Here is a 12204-nt window from a genome sequence, read left to right on the forward strand (position 1 = left end):
TCCTTGGAAGAAAGGCTATAACCAACCTAGACACCATATTAAAAAGCAGAGACATTACTATGCCAACAAAGGTCCATATAGTCAAAGCTATGATTTTCCAGTAGTCATGTATAGATGTGAGAATTGGACCATAAAGAAGGCTGAGCAACAAAGAATTGATGTTTTTGAACTGTGGTCTTGGAGAAGACTCTTGAGAGTCCCTTGGACTGCAAGAAGATCAAACCAGTCAATCCTAAAGGAAATCAATCCTGAATATTCATTGGAAGGAGTGATGCTGAAGCTGAAGCTCCAATACTTTGGCCACCTGATGTGAAGAGCCAACTCATTAGAAAATATTCTGATGCTGGAAAGATTTAGGGCAGGAGGAGAGCAGACAACAGAGGATGAGATGGTTGGATGACATCACCGACTCAACGGACATAAGTTTGAGCAAGCTTCCTGGAGTTGGTGAAGGACAGGGAAGCCTGGTGTGCTGCAGTCCATGGGGTCACAAAGAGCCAGACACGACTGAGCAACTGAACAACAATAACAAAGTAGAAGCACAAGCCAGGGGTGTTTAAAGTTTTGTTTTGTTGTAAAAACACTTCAGTCTGGATAAATTCTCTATAAGCCAGAAGAGGACAGTGAAGAAACACAAGAGATATGGATTTCAGAAAATATACTCATTCAGGAAAGTAGTAAAACAGAAGTGACACACATATACAGAAAGACATAATTGCCTAGTGAATAGAGATTTCTCCGGTCTTTTCAGCTTTAATGTGCAAAATCAGAGAGTCGTTTTGGAAGTATATATTGTACATCTGCAACATGCAAGAACTATACTAGTTGACATGGGATGTTCAATCATTAATAAAATGTGTTCTATGATATTAATAAATCTAAACCTTTCCAGGATTTAATTTTCTCATGGGTGAATAAAATCTCAGTCTTCTTGAAGTTGTAAAGGACTATAAATGTATGATTTTGTAATTCCTGTCCTCAAAGAGCTTAGTAAAGTTTTGGAAGACTTTCACAGACTTTTGAGGGTCCGTTGGACAGCAAGGCTATCAAACCAGTCAATCCTAAAGGAAATCAACCCTGAATATTCACTGGAAGGACTGATGCTGAAGCTGAAGCTCCAATATTTTGGCTGCCTGATGCAAAGAGCCAGCTCACTGGAAAACCTGATGCTGGGAAAATTTAAGGGCAGGAGGAGAAGGGAGCGATAGAGGATGAGATGGTTGGATGGCATCACTGATTCAATGGACGTGAGTCTAAGCAAATTCAGGGAGATAGTGGAGGATAGGGAAGCCTGGCTGTAGTCCATGGAGTCACAAAGAGCCTGACACGACTTAGCAACGGAACAACAACAGGGTAGGAAAGGGGTTCCCAGGACAGAGACACTTTCATTATAATTTTTTCAATTTTTATTTTTACCACAGAAGTATTTGTTCAAAAGCACTATTAACTGGAAACACGAAGAAGTAACACAAGTCTGTAGGAGATGTTAAGATAGAATCAGGAGAGGAATACCAAGACTCCTGCTTGCCTTCCCACCTTGGCCTTTAGACTTCTGTAATCCCTAAGAAGCTCCTCGGATCCCCCAGAACTCTATGGAGCATGTTGGAAAATCATTTATGAAGCCCTTTCCACTCAGTTTATGGATAAAATAATAGTCAAAAAGAAGTCTCCTTGACTAGGAAATGTTCTTCTCCAAGTTCACAGAGATCAGGGACAGAATTTGGACCAGACCACCCAACTTCTATATATGCCCTGGTAGCTCAGTGGTAAAGAGTCTGCTTGCAATGTGGGACACCCAAGTTCGAACCCTGGGTCGGGAATATCCCCTGGAGAAGGTAATGGCAGCCGACTCCAGTATTCTTGCCTGGGAAATCCCATGGACAGAGGAGCCTGGTGGGTTACAGTTCATGGGGTCGCAAGAGTCGGAAATGACTGGGCAACCATTATTTACTTACCCAACTTCTTCCTCTCCAAGGACTGTCTGGTTCTCTATGCCATCTCTCTGAAATATTGCTCCTTGTCTGTGCACTGCCGACTCATTGACCCTCTTTTCATAGTAACTCTGCAAATGCAAAAGAGTATCATATTTGCTTTCAAATCTACTAACTGTTATCATTTTTGTATCTTGCAAAGGGGCTTGCAAATTCAACACCAAGATCAATGCATGTAACATTTTCATGTTATCTAGTAAATGAAAAGAAAAAAAGGCAAGATGGCTTGGAGCTGATAATTACAGTATGCTTGGATAACATCTGCTTCCTAAAACATTTTGTATAATTTTCATTTTTGTGCATGAACATATTGATGGAAGATCTGTGAGTTTTTTCTAGAGTTTCAAAGGTCATTTTCAAATCTTTGAATTTTCTTTGTCATTTTATCACTTCCTGCTCCTAGATGAGGTTCTGTATTTCCTGTTGTGTCCTTATGTTTCCAAGGCAGATTTTCATTGTTCTTTTAATCGTTTTTCAATTTAATAAACTGTTTTATTATGATTTAGACTCAAATAATGGGCTTTTGTGGAGAAATGCTTGGGTTTAGAAAGAGGGAAGGAAGGAGGGGGTGTGAAGTAGAGGAATAAGCTCAAGCACATTGGGATTGCCTTTTAAAATCCTACACAGATTTTTCCCCTCATTCAGATAACTTGCTGACCTTATCCTATGCTACATCTGATTGCAATTACTTCAGTTTGTTAAGCTGACCAATTTTAGAAACTTGGACAATGTACTTCGTTGCAATCAGATCTGTGTTAAAACCCAGAAATGAAGGATAAATTGGTTATTGCCACTGAAGTTGTTATGGTGAATTTTTTCCAAAAGAAATACACTCATGTCAGCAGCCCTGAACTTTCATTTCTCCAAACTTTTGACATGTCTTCTGCAAATAAGCCTAATATCTTCTACAAAATAGGCTTCCTGGTGGCTCAGTGGTAAAGAATCCATCTGCAACGCAGGAGACTCAGGTTTGATCCCTGGTTTGGGAAGATCCCTTGGAGGTGGGCATGGCAACCCACCTTGCCTGGAGAATCCCATAGAGGAGCCAGGGGGCTACAGCCCACAGGGTTGCAGAGCATTGGATATGACCAAAGTGACTTAGCACATCTATATAATCTGCAATTTCACGAAACTCAGTTGCAAGCTGTTACAGTAGGTTTTCATAATTCTTCACTTCTCCTTTGTAAATTTTATAATTATTATCAAAACATTTTAAGGTAAAAAACACACAGAACGGAAAAAGTGAGGGGAGAGTCATACCATAAACTTTTCAGCATTAGAATATAGATTCTCTCTGCTCACTAATATATTTCAATTTATCTTTCTATCAGTCTGCCATTCCCATGGGTGGATTTAGCAACTTCTTAACACAATGTGATTTAAGGGCTACAAAAGAAGGTATCTCTGATTTTTAAAAATTCACTTCACAAATTGCCTTAGCCTGCAAAATCCCCACCTTTTCCCTCTAGAGTAGAGATCTGGATGCAGAAATCTCAGTGAAAATGCAGGTGTGTCACCAGACTCTTATCTAGGATCTGCACCGAAGGCTTTGTAATTTCCCAAGATGGCAAAGCCCTAATGGGATGAGATGAGGCTTCAGGAGGGTAAAGTGAATCACAGAAAATGGCAGCTAATCACACTCCTGGAATCATGAAGTTCTATGCATTTTTGTTGGCAGAGAAGACCAGGCCTAGATAAAGGACTTTTACAGGGCCACCAACAGGTGCCAGGTAATGAGAAAGCCAGCTACTTCCCAAGGGGGCATGCGTGCATGTTCAGTCACTTCAGGTGTGTCTGACTCTTTTCTGACCTTGTGGACTGTAGCCCTCCAGGATCCTCTGTCCATGGGAATCTCCAGGTAAGAATACTGGAGTAGGTTGCCATGCCCTCCTCCAGGGGATCTTCCTAACCCAGGAATCGAACCCACATCTCCTGCAGCTCCAGCACTGCAGGCAGTTTCTTTACCACTGAACCAAAAGGGAAATCCATAAAATGGAGTAACTTCTTATATTTCTGTTTAGGTTGTAAAGTCAACATGTAGGCATAAAGCAACTTACTTACAGTTAATATGTCAAACTCCCTTTTTTTTTCCATTTTTTTTTTATAATTGTTTATAGCCATCCAGCTAAAGACTACATTCCCCAGGTTTCCTTGCAACTAAGTGTGGTAACATGACTAGGAGTACTGCCAATGGGAGCTGAGCTAAATCGGTGTGTACAATTTCTAAAACATTGCATTAAAAAAGAAGATATATGGAATTTCCCTGGTGGTTCAGTAGCTAGTGATTGGTGCTTTCACTGCTGGGCCCACCTGCTCACAGCACAGTAAAAAGAAAAAAAAAGAAAAAATCAAAAAGAATAGTGGATATACTCTCCACTGTGCTGGCTTGAAGGATGAGCACAGCACAAGATGGAAGCCACATAGTGAGGATAATAGAGCAAAAAGAATGAACACGAGCCCTGATGAATTCTTAGAGCAAGCCACCCACGTTTAAACAAGCACGGCAAGCCAACTCTTCTCTCTTATGACTTATCTTTCTTAGAAACAAGGATATCTGTATAGAAAACCAGTATTAGGCCCCCAAGAACTTAAGATTTTGAGAGACCCTAAAGTGAAAAAAAATGGCGAATTTGTATTTCCAGATTCCACTGAAAAGACATCAACTGAGACTGACTCTTTTCCCTCCCTTCACTTCCCTTTTAGTTTAAGAAAAACTGAATTCTCATCATCTCTCTCTCTTACTTGCTCATCAGTACAATTTTAAAAATTGAGACACCTTGGATAAATCATACGTTTTTTATTAAAATTCATTCTTTGTAAGAATTTGCCATGACTCATGTATGATAGTTCCAAAGACTTATGTGACCAACTCATGTCAGTTTTTCCACTGCATGATCTGCCCTTTTTGCTGAATATCTGTCAGAACACATCTGTGCTGTGTGTACAAAATTTCACCTCTTGAGAGCCCTACATTTGTCAGAATCAAGTTTGCCTCATTTTTCAAACAGTGTTAATTCAATTTAAAAATATTTTTCTCATTAAGTTATTCCAAGGGTCTTTTTTATCCTATCTCTTGATTTAGTCTATCCTAGATCTACTTTTTTAATTAGAATTTTACCAATGGAAAGGTGGAAGGCTCAATAAAATCTGGCTATAATTTCCCACCTCCTGTCAAACTCCATGTCATGTATCAAAAGGAGGAGGGAAGGTATTGCTTTCTTCAGATAGCACGAGACAAACAGTAGAGATCCAATCCATCTGGAAAACTTCTTCCTCACATCTTTTATCTGTAGGTGAATGTCCTGGATAGTGGGTTTCTCAATGCATCTTAGACACATTGTATTTCTATACAAATCCCAGGAAATTATGTATATATCCCTGAGGAAAGTTTCATGGAAACATCTACTCTTCATCACTTTAGGACTATAGGAGTCTCTGTAACATACCCCTTCCCTTAAAGATCTTAGGGATACCCAATAGAGTCAGTCATCATAAGGCAAGATAGTCCCATCTCTGCTCTATATGGAAGACAAGTTAGTATCATTGTTACCACTTTAAAAGCCTTCAGCAGGTTAATGTGTTATTAGCAGTATAACTCATCACCAACATTATATTTATTGATTTCCAGCTAGAAGAATTGATTTCCAACTAGAAGAATTGATTTCCAACTAGAAGACACTGAAGCTCCAATACTTTGGCCACCTGATGCAAATAGCCAACTCACTGGAAAGATCCTGATACTGGAAAAGATTGAAGGCAGAAGAAGGGGGTGACAGAGGATGAAATGGTTGGATGGCATCGCCAATTCAATGGACATGAGTTTGAGCAAACACTGGGAGATGGGAAGGGACAGGGAAACCTGGCATACTGCAGTGCATGGGGTCACAAAGAGTCAGACATGACTGAGCAGCTGAAGAACAACAAACTAGAAGAAAGTCTCTGCCCTTCATAGGTGATACAAACAAAGATATTATTTCTGCCCCTAAGGAGCTATCAATCCAGTTTCAGAAACTTGTGGGAGTCCCTAGCTTTTCCCTAAAAGCTTTTAGGAGAACAAAGTTATGGCCCCCAGGTACTACTCATAAAAGAGTGTCCCTAAGAAAGGCTTAAAACTCAGCATTAAGAAAACTAAGATCATAATATCCTGTCCCATCACTTCATGGCACATAGATGGGGAAACAGTGGAAACAGTGGCTGACTTTATTTCTGGGAGCTACAAAATCACGGCACATGGTGACTGCAGCCATGAAATTTAAAGATGCTTGCTCCTTGGAAAAAAGATATGACCAACCTAGACAGTATATTAAAAAGCAGAGACATTACTTTGCCAACAAAGGTCCAGTCTAGTCAAAGCTATGGTTTTTCCAGTAGTCATGTATGGATGTGAGAGTTGGACTATAAAGAAAGCTGAGTGCCAAAGAACTGATGTTTTTGAACTGTGTTGTTGGAGAAGACTTGAGATTCTCTTGAACTACAAGGATATCCAACCAGTCTATCCTAAAGGAAACCAGTCCTGAATATTCATTGGAAAGACTGATGCTGAAGCTGAAACTCCAATACTTGGCCACCTGATGTGAAGAACTGACTCATTGGAAAAGGCCCTGAGGCTGGGAAAGATTGAGGGCAGAAGGAGAAGGGGACGACAGAGGATGAGATGGTTGGATGGCATCACTGACTCTATGGACATGAGTTCAGTAACCTCCAGGAGTTGGTGATGGACAGGGGAGCCTGGCACGCTGCAGTCCATGGGGTCGCAAAGAGTCAGATATAGGACTGAGCAACTGAACTGAACTGAAGAAAGGTTACACTGCCTTGGCCTATTCGAATTCCTTGTGCTTGTCATCATATCATCGGCGTTTGAATAGACTTTTTAATCTTCAGTGAATTTAGTACTTCTTAGGGGCTACATCTTATAAATTCCTGTGGTCCTCAATTCCCAGCTTATTGTTATAAACACAAAGTACATCAATGACTGAATGAGTTAAAGAGTAAATGAATAAACTTTCAATCTGTCATTCACAGAGTTGACAAAATGATCTAATTCATCTTCAGTTTAAGATCCAGGACATTATGACCCAATGAAAGAGGAATGAAAGGATCCCTGCTTGCACTTTTTGTTGTTTAGTCACTCGGTTGTGTCCAGCTTGTGGACTATAGCCCACTGGGCTCTTCTGTCTATGGGATTTCCCAGGCAAGAATACTGGAGTGGATTGACATTTCCTTCTCCAGGGGATCTTCCTAACCCAGGCATCAAACTAGCGTCTCCTGCATTGGCAGGTAGATTCTTTATTGTCAAATATTCTTTTAGATGCTGGGAATACAGTGATGAAGCTAAGAATTTGTCCTAACGAAGCTTACATTCTGAGGAAAGAATTTCTCTATAGTAAATGAATCATCCAGTGAGGAAGAAAGATTACAACCCTGTCAACGTGGGCTTACTGGTAAACAGAACTTGTTTACTCAAGCTTTATAAAATCAACAATAAAATGGTTTCAGCCTCACAAGCGAATAAAGCAAAATTTATTACCCCTTGAAAAGCAGAAATGAAAAGTTACCACAATTCTCTTTTACCTTATCGGTTCATCAATAAGGGAGGCATTTTAAAAATAAACTAAAATAAAATGTTTAATTTTCAGAAAGAAATAACTTAACTATGCTTTGCCTAAAGTTTTATTCTGTGCTTTAAGCCCATGTTTCTTCATGTGCTATCTGTTCTTAACTCCTTCTGTCTCTTTTAGCAATCTTTACCAATGCATTAATTTCTTCACTAAAATTCTAATGAGGAGGAAAATACTGACAAGTTGCCCAATTTTTAAAAAGTACTATGTCTTATATAATCTGATGAATAAAATATCATTAATTTAAAGAAGTTTAACTGTCCTTATCTTCCTCTCCATGACTCTCCAGCCCTACCCCTTCACCTACCTCCCCACCCCTACCTCACCTTTGAATAAGCTGAAGTTTAGCTATGAATGAATGAGATGAATGTTTCTTTGTTTCTAAATTTTAAATTTCTAAGTTGTTATAATTGAATCACTCTCCGGCAGCTACCTTTTATCACAAGCGATAGGTCAAGATGGAGAGTAGAAATCCATCCTTCACTAACTTGAAAAATTTGAACTTAAAATGTTACTGCTTATTATTCATTATAATAATTGCTAAATATTGATTTAAACTAGATATAGCTTCCTCCACATATAAAATATATGGGCTCAATTCATTTTGAAAATATTGCATTTCTATGATGTCAGGCCACATCAGGAATTTTGCAGCCTTTCTGTGGAAAATACTATACTAAAGATATATATGTGTCAGTCATATTTTATTCATTTTTACCGTTTTCCATCTTAATGATTAAAACATTTAAAAGCAATTGTTTCTGAATTCCCTTCCAGACCACCCACCCAAGACTAAATTAGTTTTCCCAGTACAGAAGTGGTACCCAGACCACTAAGGTACCATCAAGGAGAGATAGAACATGGAAACGTCTCACCAGAGCAGCAAGAACTCCATAGATTCGGAAAGGAAGAAAGGGATGAAGAGGTGAAGGGAAGGACCAGAAAGAAGTCTGACATCTGTGGTGGAGCTGACCACATATTCACAATCTCATTTCTCTTGCTGGGTTCAGAAGTATCCCACACTTGCCATCTCCCTTGCACTTGGAATTGAACAACAGACTACATTCTAAGGGGATGGGATGAGATGGGCAGGTGGCATTCTCCCTTCAGGGTTGACCCACAAAACTCCCCAAGTGAGACTGCACATTGCCCTTCTCTTTTCTGTCAAGCCTGCCAGCTGCAGAGGATTAGGGAAGCTCTCACAGGGGGAGTTAGGTGATGATGGAGTCACTTGAGGGAGCGAGGGCAGCAGAGCATCCATATTGGATGTGTGATGTGAGTAAGAAATACATCTTCTCTGGGTTAACACACTGAGATACTCAGTTATCTCTTACAGTAATACAGTACGCTGACTAATACAGCACCTAAAGAAATGCATTGGTGATGGACTGCATGCCTTCTTCTAGTCCTGTGAAGTGGTGGACTCTCATCAAGACTCTGTTAGGTCATCTCTAAGGAGAAAAGCAACACCTCTAGAAGGTTCTCCACATCCATGGTAAAGGGGTACATCCTGTCCATTTATACACTGTAAAACTTCACAGGGAGGACTCCATTATTCAACACAGGAATATCTTATTCTCTGATACTGTATTGATGGCAAATAATCTCTTTATTCCTTTGGGGGAAAGCGAGAATCCTGGGGCAGTAACGATAGATTTTGTTGACATATGAAGCAATTTTGGCAAACCTAGCCAGCATTTTGGTTGTGATTTATATCTAGCCAGGGAGAAATGACATCTGGGCTGTCTGATTTATTCACTAACAAAATGCTGGCTGAACCTAAAATAAGAAAATAGAGATTTATGTAACAGATTGCAGTGCCTTAATTTAAGAATGGCTAGGAAACCAGCAGACACTCCATGGCTCAGCTCTGCTTGGAATCACATGCTGCAAGTTAATATTACCTTTCTTAAAGCATGAAGTCACATGTTGAGAGTCAGGACATTATTTCTTCACCTGAACATTTTCAAAATGACTATTTCATATCCAAATAAGTCCTGGCATTAAATGAACTTTCGACTGCCATGAAAAAGCAAAGAGCTCTTGTGGAATTTAGCAGATTGCTCTGGTCTATTGTGGGCTTCCCAAGTGGTTCTGTGGTAAGGAATCTGCCTGCCAGTGGAGGACTCAGGTTCAGTCCCTGGGTTGGGAAGATCCCCTGGTGAAGGAAATGGCAACCCACTCCAGTATTCTTGCCTGAAAAATCCTAGGACAGAGGAGTCTGGCAGGCTACAGTCCATGGGGTCGCAAAGAGTCAGACAGGACTGAGCAACTGAGCATGCACACATGATCTGTTGTGCCTCAGCTTGGAAACCCACAAGCGACTTTGCATTCATCTCCATGCCAGGAGAACTCAGGAAATACTGCGACTTGAGAGTAAGAATTCTGTCCCTTCTATTAAGAAGTCAATGTCATAATTGTTTTCTTTAAAAACCCAACAAAGTTTTCCTGGAACACACTCAATGCTGTGAAGTCCAAAATGCAATTTCTCCCTGGTCTCAGCGCCCACACTAGATGCTATTCTCCCAAAGAACCCATTTCTTCTCATCTTGGGGACACTGAGTCACATCACAGAGTCCTGCTTCTTGCTTCCTGCTTTGCCGAGGCTGTGAGAGATCTCAGCACTGACACACAGTCCCCTCTAGAGAGCCAGAGGACTCCTTGGTAGGACTGTGATGTGCTAACCTTATTCTAACTCCTCGCTGCATGTCTCCCCTTTCTGTCATGCATTAGTCGATCAAGCAATACACTTATCATGTTGGCTGGATGAAATTCCGAATAAGGCTGGGAGATTCACAGAGAGAGTGAAAACAATGGCAGAAGACAGAAGAATGATGAAATGAGAAGGAGAGAAGAAAGGGACAGGAGAGAGGAAAAGAGGGAAGGATACAGTCCATATATCCATCAGTGGTCAGCGGATGAGAAAGCTGAGGCCCTCATCAAAGGATCATTAGACAGGAGTATTTACCTTTTTCCTTTAAAGAAAAGTTTACTTTACCTACTTTCTTTAAAGGCTGTTTCTATTGCTCCCTTGTTCTTTCAGATTCCCAACACAATGAAGAGACTACACAGAAGAAACCCTCCTGCCATATGGACTTTTGTTAGCTCATCATGCCTTCCTTAAAGCCAAGGTTTGGGAAGAATCACTGTTGTCACAGTTGAGGATGAGATTTTCTTCCTCAGCAAGGCTGAGGATGCTAGATTATACAACTTCTTCCAGGAATATCTGTCCGTGTAACTACAGGAAAAATTTTTTGTCAGCCAAAGGAATGGATCTGTAGTGGATCTAAAATTTGGTCTGCAAAACTAGAGTGCAAGAAATATCACATTTATTTCTTGTCTTCCTTGGCTCCACGTTCACGTTTCTCTGAGATGGCAAGAAATCCAATCCCTGTCAGCATTGGGGCTTTAGTTACACCCCCTCAGTCATGCAAAATTCCCTGTCATCATCTGGATTTGACAGTGTTAGAAGGCCCTGGTCTTCTGTCCCACGTGGTCATCACTGCTGTGCTTGCTTCCCAACCCCAAGATGTCCCCCAGAGGCGGGGAATTCCTCCAGCTTCAAGCCAAGCCTAGGCTCCCAGGAGCTCGGGTGTTATATCTTCCCATCCCACCCCCACACCACAGAGAAATCTCCTCTACCTCACATCTTAGTGTTCTCTCCATAAAATGGGGTGGTAACACCTTCTTGCAAAATACCCTTGAGGAGGGAATGAATCTCTTCTTTGTTGACTCTTCTCTCAAATGTACCAAATTACTCTCTAAGATGGAGGCAGAAGGGCAGGAAATGACAAAAAAACACCAGAGGAACATCCTAAAAATCTGAGAAGACCCTCCTCTCCAGCCCAGTGTCTTACTAAGCTCCATATGTCAGATCAAGCAGGTGAAGAGGGAAATGCCTGGAATCAGAGGTCACGGTTCCCACCCCTCTCCTCAGAGCGGCTTCCCTGAGGCCCTGAAGAGGATCCTGGAAAATACACACCAGGGTGGTTAAACCCCTAAATCTTGGAATCGGTGGGAACCAGGTTTGGATCCCAACTTAATCTCAACAGGTTCAGTGAGCCTGGGATAATCCTCTTTACAACAAGAATTACCATAAAAAGAACTGAGGTGACACAACAGGTTTAGCCCAGTGTCCTACAGTCTAGCACCACGCCTATTATCATGGTCATTAGCATCTTTGGCCCACTTGCTAAGAAACCTTTCCATGAATACATCAGTTATGGAGACTTTTCCTTGTGATTTCCTTGGTTTTAGCCTCGAAGCATTTTTAGCCTGTTCTTGATTATGTTCGATCATTTGTGAATCCCATTAATTCATTAATTTGGAAACCTGATAATTATCAGTCTCTCCAAAGCGACTCCAAGGTACCAAGGTTCACAAACAACAAAGAGCGGCTTCCATGGTGCCACAGTGAACATCCTGCATCGCGGCACAAAGCCAAGTGTGCACAAGACACACGCTTGTAAACAGTCTCACCTTCACCCAGGATACCACTTTTATTATGATGATGACTGTCTTTTTTCCTCGTCAAGGCTGACAAGTTGCACCAGGTATTTCCTTCTTACTTAGATACCAAAATAAAGTCTCCTCCA

This window comes from Oryx dammah, unplaced genomic scaffold (genome assembly GCF_014754425.2).
Source record: "Oryx dammah isolate SB20612 unplaced genomic scaffold, SCBI_Odam_1.1 HiC_scaffold_4, whole genome shotgun sequence".
Lineage (NCBI taxonomy): Eukaryota > Metazoa > Chordata > Mammalia > Artiodactyla > Bovidae > Oryx > Oryx dammah.